This window comes from Schistocerca nitens, chromosome 11 (genome assembly GCF_023898315.1).
Source record: "Schistocerca nitens isolate TAMUIC-IGC-003100 chromosome 11, iqSchNite1.1, whole genome shotgun sequence".
Classification (NCBI taxonomy): domain Eukaryota; kingdom Metazoa; phylum Arthropoda; class Insecta; order Orthoptera; family Acrididae; genus Schistocerca; species Schistocerca nitens.
In genome coordinates this window covers 155,137,127-155,151,321 of record NC_064624.1, presented here as the reverse complement: position 1 = coordinate 155,151,321, position 14,195 = coordinate 155,137,127, and the positions used below count along the sequence as shown (strand labels likewise).

General features: G+C 36.9%; 1 long non-coding RNA gene across 1 annotated transcript in view; it reads right to left on the bottom strand.

Moving 5' to 3' along the window:
• LOC126213442 (uncharacterized) overlaps nucleotides 1-12,971 on the bottom strand; it is a 39,258-nt gene extending 26,287 nt beyond the window's left edge. Inside the window, exons 1-2 of the long non-coding RNA XR_007541172.1 lie at nucleotides 12,650-12,971; nucleotides 2,254-2,351 (exon numbers count right to left, since the gene is read on the bottom strand). This is a non-coding gene — a long non-coding RNA (uncharacterized LOC126213442). The remainder of the gene's footprint in view (nucleotides 1-2,253; nucleotides 2,352-12,649) is intronic.
• Nucleotides 12,972-14,195: the final 1,224 nt, after the last annotated feature.

Here is a 14,195-nt window from a genome sequence, read left to right as displayed (position 1 = left end):
TAGAGCATTCGAGTAATCAGTATTTATCATGGATTGACTGCACTCACATCAGTCCGCTGAGCAAGCAGCATCAGACAAATTGTGAAGTGTTTCATTTCACAGGCAGGTTTGTTTCTGTGGCGTTTTGCTTCAGTAAGAGAAACTTTGATATTTGGGAGAAATCTTACATCTATGTCTATATTCTGCAGGCCACTTTACAGTGTATGGTACTTTCAGTACTGGTCACTTCTTGTCCTGTTCCAATCGCATAGATTTGCAGCGAAGAACGATTGCTGGTAAGCCAGTGTGTGGGCTCTAATAACTAATTTTATCCTCATTGTGTTTTAACGAGAGATATTTAGTAGGCAGAAATATTTTTGGCTGTCTCTTCTAGAAACATACATCTCCTGAATTTTACCAGCAGACCATATAGTGACACGAACATCACTAAGTGTCTGCCAATGGAGCTGAATGAGCACCAGTGTGATACTTTCACATTTACTAAATGTGACCTGTAACGAAACATACTGCTCTTCTTTCAATCTTTTCTATTTCCTCCATTAGTCCAATCAGGTAAGAATCCCAGACTCTTGAGGAACAATCAAGTATTTGTTGAATGAGGGTATTTTAAGCTACTTCCTTTCTTGACAGACTACACTGCCTGAGGATTCATCCAACAAATCTAAGACAGCCATCTGCATTACCCATCATTAATTTTATTTCGTCATTCCACTTCAAATCGCTCTGTACGCATACTCCTACATACATTATGGAAGTAACTGCATCCAGTCAATGTTATGCAATTGAATAATCATACAATAAAATGTCTCCAGAATGAGATTTTCACTCTGCAGCGTAGTGTGTGCCAATATGAAACTTCCTGGCAGATTAAAACTATGTGCCAGACCGAGACTAACTCGGGACCTTTGCCTTTCGCGGGAAAGCTGTGAGGACGGGGCGTGAGTTGTGCTTGGGTAGCTCAGTTGGTAGCGCACTTGCCCGCGAAAGGCAAAGGTCCTAAGTTAGAGTCTCGGTCCGGCACACAATTTTAATCTGCCAGGAAGTTTCAATAAAATGTATTTCTGTATGTATTCGCAATATGTTGCGTTTGTTTACATTGAGAGTCAATTGTCACAACCTGCTACAAGCATCAATACTCTGTAGGTCTTCCGGCAGTCTGCTAAAATTTTGTATTGTTGAGAGTTTTCTGTGATGACAGCACCATCTGCAACAAGGCTCATGGACCTTCTGACATCTAGAAGTTCATTTATATATAGTGTGAAAGTAACGGTCCTTTAACACTCCCATGGGGCACATTCAAATTTACTCTTACATCGGAATGCTCCTCTCAGTTGAAAACAGCACGCTGTGTTCTGATGGCTAAAAATTCTTCAATTCAGTCACAGTTTGACATCCCGTACACTTATTTTATTCTTTAGGTGGTAATGTGCAACAATATCTAATGCCTTCTGAATGTCAACAAACATGGAATCAATCTGGGTGCCCATATTTGCTGCTTTCTGGGTTTCATGGATGAACTGCGTGAGTTAGGTTTCACATGATCATTCTTTTTGGAACACATGTCGATTGCTACAGAGGAGATCTTCAGTCTCCATAAATTTCATAATACAAGAGCATAAAACACATTTCAAAATTCGACGAGAGACCAAATCACATGTAGGAGTATTGTTTTGGGAGTATTTTCGATGACCCTACTTGAAAATGGGAATAACTTAAGGGAAAGTTCTTTCACATACTCTTTGTACAATTTTACTGGTATGGTTCCATCAGGTACAGTTTCCTTTCCTCTGCTGAGCAATTTCAGTTTCTTTTCTATCCCTTGAGCACTTATTTTCATATCTGCGATTTTGTCATTTGTGCATCAATTAAACAGGAACTACATTGTGATCTTCCTCTGTGAAACAGTTTTGGAAAAGGACATAGCATTTCAGTCTTTACTGCGTCATTATTACAATCCCATTATGGTCAGAGTGTCTGGAAAGATGCTTCGATAAATTTATCCATTTGCTGCAGGACCACCACTTAAGATTCATTAAGTTAGTAGATAGAATTTTACTTTCGAATTCCTTCACTGAATGCTTCACGCAAAGCCCTCCCTATGTTAATTTTGGCATCATTTGGTTTGTTTGTCTGCGAGGGTTTGGCTACATTTAAATTTGCGGTGAAGCCCCCTTTGTTTTCGTAGCAGCTTTCTGACACAGCTGTCTAACCACAGTGAGTCTTTTTCATCCCTCAATTTTGCCCAGCACATACCTGTCTAAAGTGTACCATATGACGCTCGAACTCTGTCCATTCACCCTCCACATCGTCAGTGCTGGTGATGAAATTTTCATGCTGACCTGCCTGGTAACCTGAAATGAGTCACAAAATAAAATTGTATCAGCAAAATACATGACAAAAAGAACACTTAAAAATTTACATAAAAGCTACGAAATCCACCAAAATACAGGTTTTTCAGAATTTGAACCACCACAATTTATCTTATAATAAAGAGTAATTAAAATTTGGTGAGCAGGCTTCTGACTGGTTTGATGTAGAAACTCTTGAGGTATCTGAATTTGTCACAAGTTGAAGAATGTGGTAATAAATGCCAAAAGATCCCTCAGTCTCTTCACTCAACCGATTCAATTGTTTTACAGCTGCCACAACTGCCATCAGGTATGGCATTTCCCAACTGATATATAATAAGGCTGTCGTGACATCAATTTTGTAGAAACTAAGGTCCACAGAAGGTCTTACTTCACCTTTTAGGGTGAATCACCTAAAACTTGCACTGCAAATATTGCAGAAATGAAAAGTGATACTGATGTGCAGTTCTCACACAATGAATTTGTAGTCAGGGCCTCGGTACTGTTGGCCGATCGACATAATATTTATAAAGTATTTTTGTGTGAAAACATACTCTAAATGGAACAATGCTTACTGGCATTAACAAAGTAGGGAAAACAGAATGTCAGTGGTGTCTTTCGCAGACTTCTAGTGTGAGCCATTTCTGAGAACGTATTTTAAGAAGTTCCCACACTGGCACTCTTACAATACTTGTGGCAGCACACACAACAACAAGTGTAGTTATGTGGATTCTCACTAGTAACAAGATGACTGACCATCAGGTTGTGTTCAAGATGACCACTAGCAGCAACACCCACTTCCAGTCTGGTATGGAACGACTGCTGCAAATGTGCTCACATTTCAGTGTAGATGCCCAAGCAGATTGCAGTAATACATCGTTGCATTTTATCAGGTGTAGTTGGTATATCCTTTTAGACAGTTTCTTTCAGCTTTCCCCACAAATGGAAGTCTACAGGTGTTAATTCCGGGGAACAGGTCAGTTAAGGTACAGGTCCTCTGCACCCAATCATACAAATTGGAAATAATTCCTGAAGACATGCTGTAGTGCTTCAAGCCACAATTGCCTTAAGGCAAGGAAAACTGCAATGCAGGTGTATCTCCCAACCAATCCTATAAGGTGTCATTGTGACCAGTTTTCCACAAACTAAAATCCAATACCTGTACAGAAGGTCCTACTATATCATTATGGACCTCAACAATGTACATCAACAGGTTTCATTCGTAAGTACACACTTTCACCTGAAAACCGAAGCCCGTAGTAGCACTCCGCATATAATCCTCACTGGCATGCATACAAACAGTAAGTTTTACAGCATCCTTCTGATAAAGGAGTTCACGATATGTGCACCCTAATTGAAGTCAATTTGAAAGTACAGCTTTTTTGAATATTAAAACTACCTTTGAGATAAATCTGTGCGAACAATTTTGGTCCAGTTGGGACAGCTCAACTAACGCCAAAAATTGTGCAAATTAGTTTTCTTATGTAAATTTAAAGCTTAACTTTCTTCAATTTCTATTTTACAGGGTATCCTATACATATCACACAAATAACCATTTTCAAAATAATGGTGTGATGCAGATCCTCACATCTACTCCGTGCTGGTTTCATCTGGGTCATTCCATGCCAAGTGGTATAGAGGCTCCCACATGACCCTCGTGGATTTTGATGAAATTTTGTATGAACACTCACACATGTTCTCTATGAACACTGGTGAAGCTTCAGTTTAAGAAATTCAATACTTTCGGAGATACAGTCACTTGTTTAAGAACATAGCACAGCTTTCTATAGTGCTGTCCTTGAATTTTCAGCAACTTTGAGATGAGATATCTCTAAGTATTTGCATGAAAGAAACAAAACTTGGCCATCTTACACAACTTTTAGAGCTCTTTAAAGTAAAATAGTAAGTAAAGGATTTCTGAGCAATTTTCATATAGATAATTTGAGGCAAAGTTGGGCAAAAAAAGATCTGTTTTTAAAAAAATGCGAACTTTAGTTTTGTATATCTCCAAAAGTAATTGTGGGATGTACATGAAACTTTGCACACCATCACTCACCAACACAAGATCTTAGAATATAAAATTTCATTCTCCTATTGCTTTCCTTTATTTCACAAATCTAGGGTAAAGTTGACGATTTTTCAAAAATTGCTAAAAATGGGTATTTTTAGTAAAATTTTTCAAAAAAGTGTTTTTTCCAAACTCTTCGAAACTATGGTCATTAGAAAGAGCATATTCTAAACTATCTAGGAAAGTGGATTTGGTTTTGCAATGCAAGCATATAAGGCCCTAAAAAGTAGCATCTTCAAAGAGGCGCACTGTAAGTTTCAACACATTTTTCTGGCACTCAAATTATACCTGAAATCTTTTATTTTGCCTTATATATGTTTATTAATGTCTGGGATAAGTGAAATAAGAAGTCCTGATGAATAGGACCTAGCTTAAGTCTGAATAGCAAAAGAATAAAAATAAAAACGTTATTTCTTAATTGTCACCCCCCACCCCCCCACCCCCCTCTCTCTCTCTTTCACACACACACACACACACACACACACACACACACACACAATTATTATTAAGAATGAATGTAAATCGTAAAATTTATTTGCATAATCATATAATTATTAGTTGCCTGTTTAATGAACAACACCAGCCTACTGATGGAAAAGAAGTGTATAAATGAGTTGCTATGGTCCATGGCGGCTTAACCACTGCTAGTTTCATTTCACCTGAGAAAACCAGCACTCCCATTGCCATAGGGGCCACGCCCGATAGCTTAGCAACAACAGCCACGGGTGGGTTTCTTTACCACAGGATCCCAAGCCTGATAAGGGTTTCTTTACACAGTTTCCCAAGCCTGATAGTAAAATTATTTAAGTGCCCTGTGTAAAATGAGAAGGCACTCTTGGGTTCCTTAGATTGTTTCCTCTAACCTATTTCAATTTTTGATATGCTACATTAATTTTCTGATGAATATCAAGAGGAATGGTGTATTGCCGGTCAGACAAATTTACTGATGGAGCTGGAACAACTGTAATAATGTGGTGTTCTGGAACCCAGCACTTGTCACTTCCTGGTGGCCATAAAATGAATTTTCTGGACCATGTGGGTGCATAAAGTTTATTAACGCATCCCTTTGCTCTGTGGAGGTCTCTCAGATATTTCCAATCCACCACACGTTTTCATAGATGCATGCAACATATTGTCCTTGTTGGAGAGCAGACATTAATATGCCTCCTTCATTACTGTGACCCATTTTAGTTAGAAAAGATGAACAATTATTTGAAACTCTGCTGACCTGAATTGTTGTTTCATCAAAAAGTGATGATTTTCTCTAGTGCCTGCTACAGTTTGTCCAAGTTTAAACCTCTCTTCTTGTGACAATACTTTTTTCCAATTTCATCTTTACTGACGAAAACAAATTTAATTCCATTAATGTTTTAAGAGCAGAAGTGAAACAGATCCAGGGGGGTAAGAATTTGTCCATTAAGTGTCTGTTGCAAGCTTGCTCTTGCTGCTAACCGCTTTGTTGTACCTCCAATCTCATCACAAGGTGATTTCCCGTGACTAGTAGCAAAAAAATTCCATTCGACTGTCATTCCAAAATCAGTATCATGATAGCACAAATTTAGGAAATTCTTGAAATTTTTATATTGAGCACTGGAACCATCACTGAAATAATGAATGTGGGATATCTGTGCAAACCATGCTTTTATATATTTGATGAGTTCCTTGATAAAAATGTGAACTGTAATAGTGTCATGCCGCAAAGAATCACTGATAATGCAAAAACTTAAATATTGTACTTTCTCATTTTAACGGAAGTAGATAACAAATGGATGAATTGTTGCTTGACTATTGTCCCAGTGGAAGCCTTGCACAGCATCCTGAATGATAAAAGAATAATTTTCTGCAAAGTGCATCAGGACAATAAGCTCTTCGTCTTTCAGATGACATTGAAGGCCTTTAAGATGCAAGCTTCGATGCTTGGCAATGTAATGATGGCATGACAGACTCCACACTTTATTTTTTACATCTTCAATAAATTCATCCACTACCATTTACTTAGAGTCCAGTGTGGCCCGATCGGTATGTATCCATTGCTTAAACACAATAACTTCCTGTGGCTCATGATCTAGGAAATAGCTGGCAATTTCAGATGCTATAGCTTTGGGCCCAGGACACCTTTCACAGCGATGTAGCATGCACTGTTTAAGAGTTCAAACTGCAAACTGCCTTTCTGAGAATCTCATAATTTTCACTTATACCAGCTCTGCTAAGCATAAGCTTAACATTTTGGTGAATTGCACAGACGCAAACTGCATGCATTCCAGCTGATCCTACTGTTACACACCATTTGGTAATAAGTTCACAAAACTTTGAGAACCCTATTTCTGGACCATTTATATTCTTATAGATAACATACATTTCCCGTAAATTGCAAAGTAACAATCTTTTCTGCATGTATGTCTTTCTATCTAAAAGTCTAACTGAAATACTATCTTTCATTTCCAGGGCACACCCTACTATACTCATCTTCAAAAAAATTTCGCACTCTACTAGCAACTTCTGCTGGTAATTTCCTGCTTTGCCTATTTTCGGGAAGTGCCAGAATGACCACCTCTGATTTAAGCTTCCGAGAATTCTTCACCATTCTTTCGGACATGCCAAACTGAGCTGCTGTTTGACTGTCCAACTTACAGGTGCCAAGGTTAAAATTTGCATCTGTACTTTATGAATTGCATTCTGCATCTTGGCAGTTTCCACATTCCTTAATTTCACTAGCATCTTCAATTTGACGGTTTACTCCCATTGCATTTACAATTCTGTTTTTAATCACATTTTGAGCCTTTTGAAGTTTCTTCTTCACATATTGGGGCTTATCTCTGTAACTTACTGTTCTCTTCACGGGTGAAATACCGATAAACAATAAGCTACTATTTAATTCTTCTTTTGGTGTAAAGTTCTCATCAGAATGTGATGATGAGGCTGATAAAGCTTCGTCCAAGTGTTTAGTTAAGGTAGTCCTGCAAGCCAAACAAATTTTCTGACCTGGCTTTATGTTATTAAGAAGCTGCTTCTTCAACATATCAGAAGCCTTATTAGCTATTTCAGCATCAAGAGTGCGAATTCCTGCCTTAACATTATGATTCACCTTCCCAAAGGGATATAACAGGGCTTCATGGTGTAGGCAAACTTGAGAGGTATTGTCCAGCTTTGCTTCAGAACATCGGACCAACAACTCTTTTTCCTCATCACTAAAATCCGCAAACCATTTTAAAGCAGCTTTTTTGGCAAAGAAAGTGACATGACACTTTGTTCCACTATCTCTTTGCCCAATTGAACAGGAAGGTATGCTGTTCCCTTCTGCATCCATCTCTAATCGGTAACTAAATAATGTATTTGACCTCTAAGTGCAAATTATAATCTGCTTAAATTTCAGACAAATTGCTACTGAATGAAATTATACACAAGGTATAATACCAATGAAAAAATCTAATAGATATATGCTATAAAAGACAAAACAAGTTTTTGTAAATTAGATTACAAACTTTGATGGTCTTACGAATCACTTAACAAGCCACACTCAGTCAAGAGAACCCACTCACTATGCTGCAAACACACCACTGAAATACAGATGGTTCAAACAAGGCTCACTATAATGAAACAATCTGATTGTTAAAGTAATTGTTGCCATTATATTTTCTATAAACAGTGAATCTTTTGAATTCTCTCTGTGAAACTAGTGGTTACTTATTTACCAAGGTAGTAGGCTACATTTAAGTGTAATTAAATACAAAATTAAAACTCTTAGATGTTTAACCAACCAATTTCAGATGTTTCCCTAATAACTTTAAGACAAAAATTCACAGGTTGCAACATCCTAGGTATTAAAATCTCTGCAATATTGATTGGAAAATTTGCATCACTTGATGCATGATTCAAGTAAACCAATTCTTTTTTTGGAAAAATGTTTTATACAATTGAATCCAAAAATTAGGTCTTCATTTTCCACTTGTAAATATTTACAATTTTGAGAAGTACAAAAAATATGAAGCTATTATTCATTGAATCCTTTATGATCTCTTTTTCTCTCTCTCTCTCTCAAATGAGAAGAGTTTTATGCAGATGAATACTTACGATAAAAGCAGAAGGGCTACTTCTCATAGTTTTCAAGTTTTTCTGACAGTCTCATTGCCTATTTACCAGATCTTTTTATTTCAATTATTCAAGGCACTAAAACATTTATTAGGCATAATAAAAGGTTTCAGGTATAATTTGAGTGACAGAAAAATGTGTTCAAACTTCCAGTGCGCCTCTTTGATGATGCTACTTTTTAGGGCCTTATATGCTTGCATTGCAAAACCAAATCCACTTTTCTAGATAGTTTAGAATATGCTCTTTCAAATGACCATAGTTTACAAGAGTTTGGAGAAAACACTTTTTTGAAAAATTTTACTAAAAATACCCATTTTTAGCAATTTTTGAAAAATTGTAAACTTCACCCTAGATTTGTGAAATAAAGGAAAGCAATAGGAGAATGAAATTTTATATTCTAAGACCTTGTGTTGGTGAGTGATGGTGTGCAAAGTTTCATGTCCATCCCACAATTACTTTTGGAGATATAAAAAACTGAAGTACACATTTTTGTTAAACAGCTATTTTTTCACCCAATTTTGCTTCAAATTATCTATATGAAAATTGCTCAGATATCCTTTCTTAATATTTTACTTTAAAGAGCTCTAAACGTTGTATAAGATGGCCAAGTTTTGTTTCTTTCATGCAAATACTTACAGGGATATCTCAAAGTTGCTGAAAATTCAAGGACGCACTATAGAAAGCTGTGCTATGGTCTTAAACAAGCGACTGTATCTCCGAAAGTATTGAATTTCTGAAACTGAAGCTTTGCCAGTGTTCATTGAGAAAATGTGTGAATGTTCATACAAAATTTCATCAAAATCCATGATGGTCATGCGGGAACATTTCTCAATATTAGACCACTTGGCACGGAATAGGCCATCTGTGTGTAAAGACTACAATCTACACCCATTTGAAACTGCTTATGGCAGTCAATCCATGGTCTCCCTCCAACATTTTTTCTGCCGCACTTTCTTCCATTGCCCAATGAATTGGCAAATTTTACCTTGGGAATTGTCTAAACTTATCCCATCTTTTATTCATGTTGCAGCATGAATTTTGATTCCATCCAACTTTTTTCAGTACCTTCACATTTGGTACCTCATCTACCCAACCAAAAACATACTAACTGCATGTATATGTATTTGAATGAATAGTTGACAAAAAATCTTAAGATTGGGGTTCAAAGTTAAAAATTGTAGGAGCAGGTATGAAGTGGTTTGAAAGCAAAGACTGGGCAAAAAGAAGAAATACCAAAAAGAAAGCAGCAAATGAGAAGAAATTTTAAGTGGCATGTGATCCTCAGCTAGCTCAAAAACTGAAAAATCAAATAAAATGATAACATATTTTCCCCTTTCTAGGTTCATTTTCATCTCTTCTTATTCCAAAGGTTTTGTGATGGCTATAGAACTAACTGTTATTACCCAATAACATTTAAATACAAAATGACATAACTTAAACACATTCACAGTTTATTGTGTTATTTTATCACTCCCAAATGAGACTAAGTAATTTCATTACAATTTCAATTAAATGTGAAGCAACCACTGCATTTTTACATTTACCCCCTAAAAAATTACAAAGTTAGGTAATTAGGTACCAATACTGAGTGGAGATGGCAAAACATTACTATTTCGTACCATGTTTTGAGAAGTGCCAAGGACCTGCATTAAGAAGAGCCCAGCTTGCAATTACACTGTAAATCATGTCAACAGTTGTGCACAAATGTTATTAAGGTTAAAACATTTAGAAAAGCAGCTTATGGAGTCCCAAAATTAAAGGGTGAAACTATTCCTTTGAGAGTCCAGAATTACAGACTAAAAAGAAGAAATTAAATATAATCCTTTATAAAGGATTTGCATAATTTTATTCTAATTTCTTCTTTAGATTGCAGGGTAGCACTGGATAAATTAGGCCTTTGTCACATCCAAGCTCTTCCTCCACATGCTGAAACTACACTGGCCAACACTCGTGCGGAAATGCTACGTCCATGTGAAAGAGCAAGGTGCAAGACTGTTAAACAGAATTCAATGAAAATACCATTTAAAGATGGTCATCCAGGAAGAGACTGGTTATCAGGCCTTTATGAAACAACCTGTTTTCTTTCAAGAAACCTGAGAAGTTTTGAAAGTCCCAATAGAATGCTAGAGATCTATTTGTAGTTAATACCTTTTACAGTGAACTGCATATTTTGTACTAAATATATGTCCTAAAAAATTATGCGAGATCATAGTTCATCTACAATTGTGATAAGTCTGAGTTTGGCAGTGACCCAACTGCAAAAACAAAAAAGGGAAAGCCACTGAACAGGGTCTCTGATCAGGTACGGAATCAACGAAGTTCTATTTCAGCCTGCATCACTGCAAATAACACTAACTTGACACGAATACTGCCTCAACAAATGGGTGGGTGGAGAAACTGAAGTTTTATCAATGGTTCTGTACATCTTTCACATACAAAAGTAGCTTACAAACCACCAATTACCCAGTCAAACTGCCATTTATTTGATGAGCATGCTAGCCATATCAGTCTTACAATTAATTAGTGGAAATGGCTCTACAAATCAACATTCTCAGTGTGCTTGCTGAGTCACTTACCAGACAAACTACAACCCCCTGACAAACTTTTGTTTGGCCCTGTTAAACCCAATGGTGGGAAACAGCTTAGCCATGTAATATTGTATTCTGTTTATGAGTACTGACAAGCAATAAGTTGCCTGCTATTTCAGTTATGTTATTTGCTGAATTTTTAAAAATGTTTACATGGAATATGCATTTCTGCACTGGCTGGGGTAATTGTAAATACTGTTACACAGGAAAAAGTTCATAAATCAGAACAATGCTGGTTTACAGTTAACTGAACAGAAGGTAAACTTACACTATGATGCCTGTCAGAATCAACAGATTAATGAATACAGGAGCAGTGTGTGTATTTCAAGCCTATTATGTCTTAGAATTTTAAAAATAACTCAAATTTAGGAAGCTAGTAATTGCTTGTTTAAATCAAAGTCCAAACTTTTCAAAATCATTTTCAATTACCCTATCTGATACTACAGGATGACTTCGTGTTGTTAGGAACCACAAACTTCCAGGGATGATGGAAGAGGGTTAAATGTATCAATCTGAGGTAAGGGACCCTGCCCAGGGAACGACTAAGTCTATAGTTATTATGGAAAAAATCGTTCTGATACCTCTGATGTTGGTAAGATCGTGGGATTGGCAACTTTTGAAAGTGATAGAATGAGCCAAAAGAAAATACCTAGCAAACATGGGCATTAAAATGTATAGTTTAACAACTAATAGTACTTTTTCCATTTTCGTTCCTGAGATACTATTCTTCTACTGAAGACGCGCCCATTGGTATTCATGGTATGCATTAGGCATCCCATATTTACTGTATTTTTTTCTCGTTTCTGCCTATACTCCTCCAAAAATACAGAAACCAGAGGTTGCAGTAGATTTACAGTAGCGAAGACGATCATGTGCTCTAGAGTATCCACTCTACAGCCTATGATTGCTAGACGTTTCCGCGCTTTGTCCATACTACCACCTCTCCAATGTGCCTACCCCACAATCTCAGCAACAATAGTGCCAGTACAGGTATTCCACTGCCAGTGGTATCAAAATAATGTTTCCGGATCAGTAACTATCAGATATACACATTTAACCTTCCCCGTCATCCCAAGGGGCTTTTACATCACACCATAACCATACATGCAATCATGTAGGATAAAAACCCGCAACGGAGCCATTTTGTTCAAATCAAACAATGAAAGGAAAAGCGTTGCGGCGTGTGTATGGTACGCGCAAAAGTTTGTACAGGCTGGAATCTTAATTGGAAAAAGACCAGCTATGTTTTACCAATAATTTTTACTCTTAAATAAATTCTTGTTAGTGAATAATGCAACAAGTCACGAATAATTTCAAAATTCTTTTCTTACAGCGCAATAACCAGTTTCGGGCACTCAAGTCTATTTTCAGATGAGTTAAAATTTCCAGTTACTTCTTTTAATACATAAACGTTTTCATTAGTAACATGTCTTCATCTCAAGCATTGCACAAGAATAATTCTTCTTTATTGCCAGTTTTATGTTGCTTTAACGATAAAAAATGTTAATACGCACGCATATATTTACATACAAGGTGAAACAGTTGTATATACTTACATAAATTCCAGTGGACGGTGCTTTAGATTGCAAAGGTCCGTACGCACTTCCACGACAGTGCAAGCGCTGGTGCATTAAATCACACACAAATGTTCACAAAATCACTGCACGACTTCAAGCATACCTCAATACTCTCTTTCTTATCCGTTTGAACGCCAGGTTCACCGTCTTTCCTTTGCACTTTGCAAATTCAAATTGTTGAGCAACGGCTAAGGAAAGAACTCGTTGATTTGATGATTTCTTATTGAGCAAAGAAAGATAAAGGCGAAGTAAGTGCAACACTTCGACCATAGAAATATTAATGAAACATTTGTTTCTGGCATTGGGGAGATCGATGGTGGAACGTATTCTGTTTTCAAGAGTGCTGCTCAACAAGAAAATGGACTCCCTTCAAGTATAATTAACAAAAGGGAAGCATTCAGAGACATTAACAACACAAAACAACATATTACTCTAAAGACTTCAAAAATTCCAACGCAATTCCCACGCAGAAACATTGGTATGGCAGTTCGTCTCAGGCGTAACTCATCTGAATTTACTGAATGCCAAGCAAATAAAAAACCTAGACGTTCTTCTCTTCCTGATATGGACATACTATAAATGAAAACAAAAAAGAACCTTATTTGGTGCTCAGTGAATCTTGAGTCAGTGGAGTTGTGTCATTGTCATTTTGTATTGTTTCTAACTGAAGATTTTTATTTACGACTGTTCCACATCCCAAAGTGATTTTTATTTTCTATAACTACCTTTAGACTTTGTATTTACCTCACTATAAGACAACTCAGAATAGAAATTTATGGTCGAAGATGCATCACCAGACCTTCGACCATAGATACCAATATCTATGGTCGAAGCACCAGACAGATAAAATTTAAAATCTTTGGACAACATGTTAGATCTAGAAAAAAACCGTTTTGCACGTTTTTGGGAAGCCTAACACACACATCATTGTGGTCCAAAACCACTCGGAAGTGACGTCAAAATGACGTATAAGCAAACGCGCTGCAGCACACTTGTCGAGTATCGAGATCCGTGGTCGAGTCGAGTTACGTGAAAGTTTTCGGACCACACTGGAGTCATGGAGTGTATGTTAAAAGGTCGGTGCGTGTCTACTGAATCGTGCTGAAACGAGTGTGATCAGCTGATATGTGACCGTAACGTGAAAGAAAGGTGGCTGTTATCGCACGTATACTGTAGCGGAGAAATGGAAATGTATTTATAAATTACGTAGAAGTAAATAAATCGTACGGATTCTCAGCTTATCGGATTTTACCTGTTTCTTGACCATGCTGTGATTGATCTGCTTATTCTGTCGAGGACCAAATAGGTAGCATAAAATGTTATACATCTAAATAATAAATGCAGTATTTCCGTTACACATTCCATAAACCATCATGTATAACCGTTGAGAGAAGCTAAACATTGCCATTGCTTACGAGAAATAGCATTTGTTGTCGAGTACGCAGCTCATACTGGGGGAAAAAACAAACTTAAGAATAGTGTCGTGATAAGGCTATAAATTTTCGTTTCCTGGGATACGTAAGAT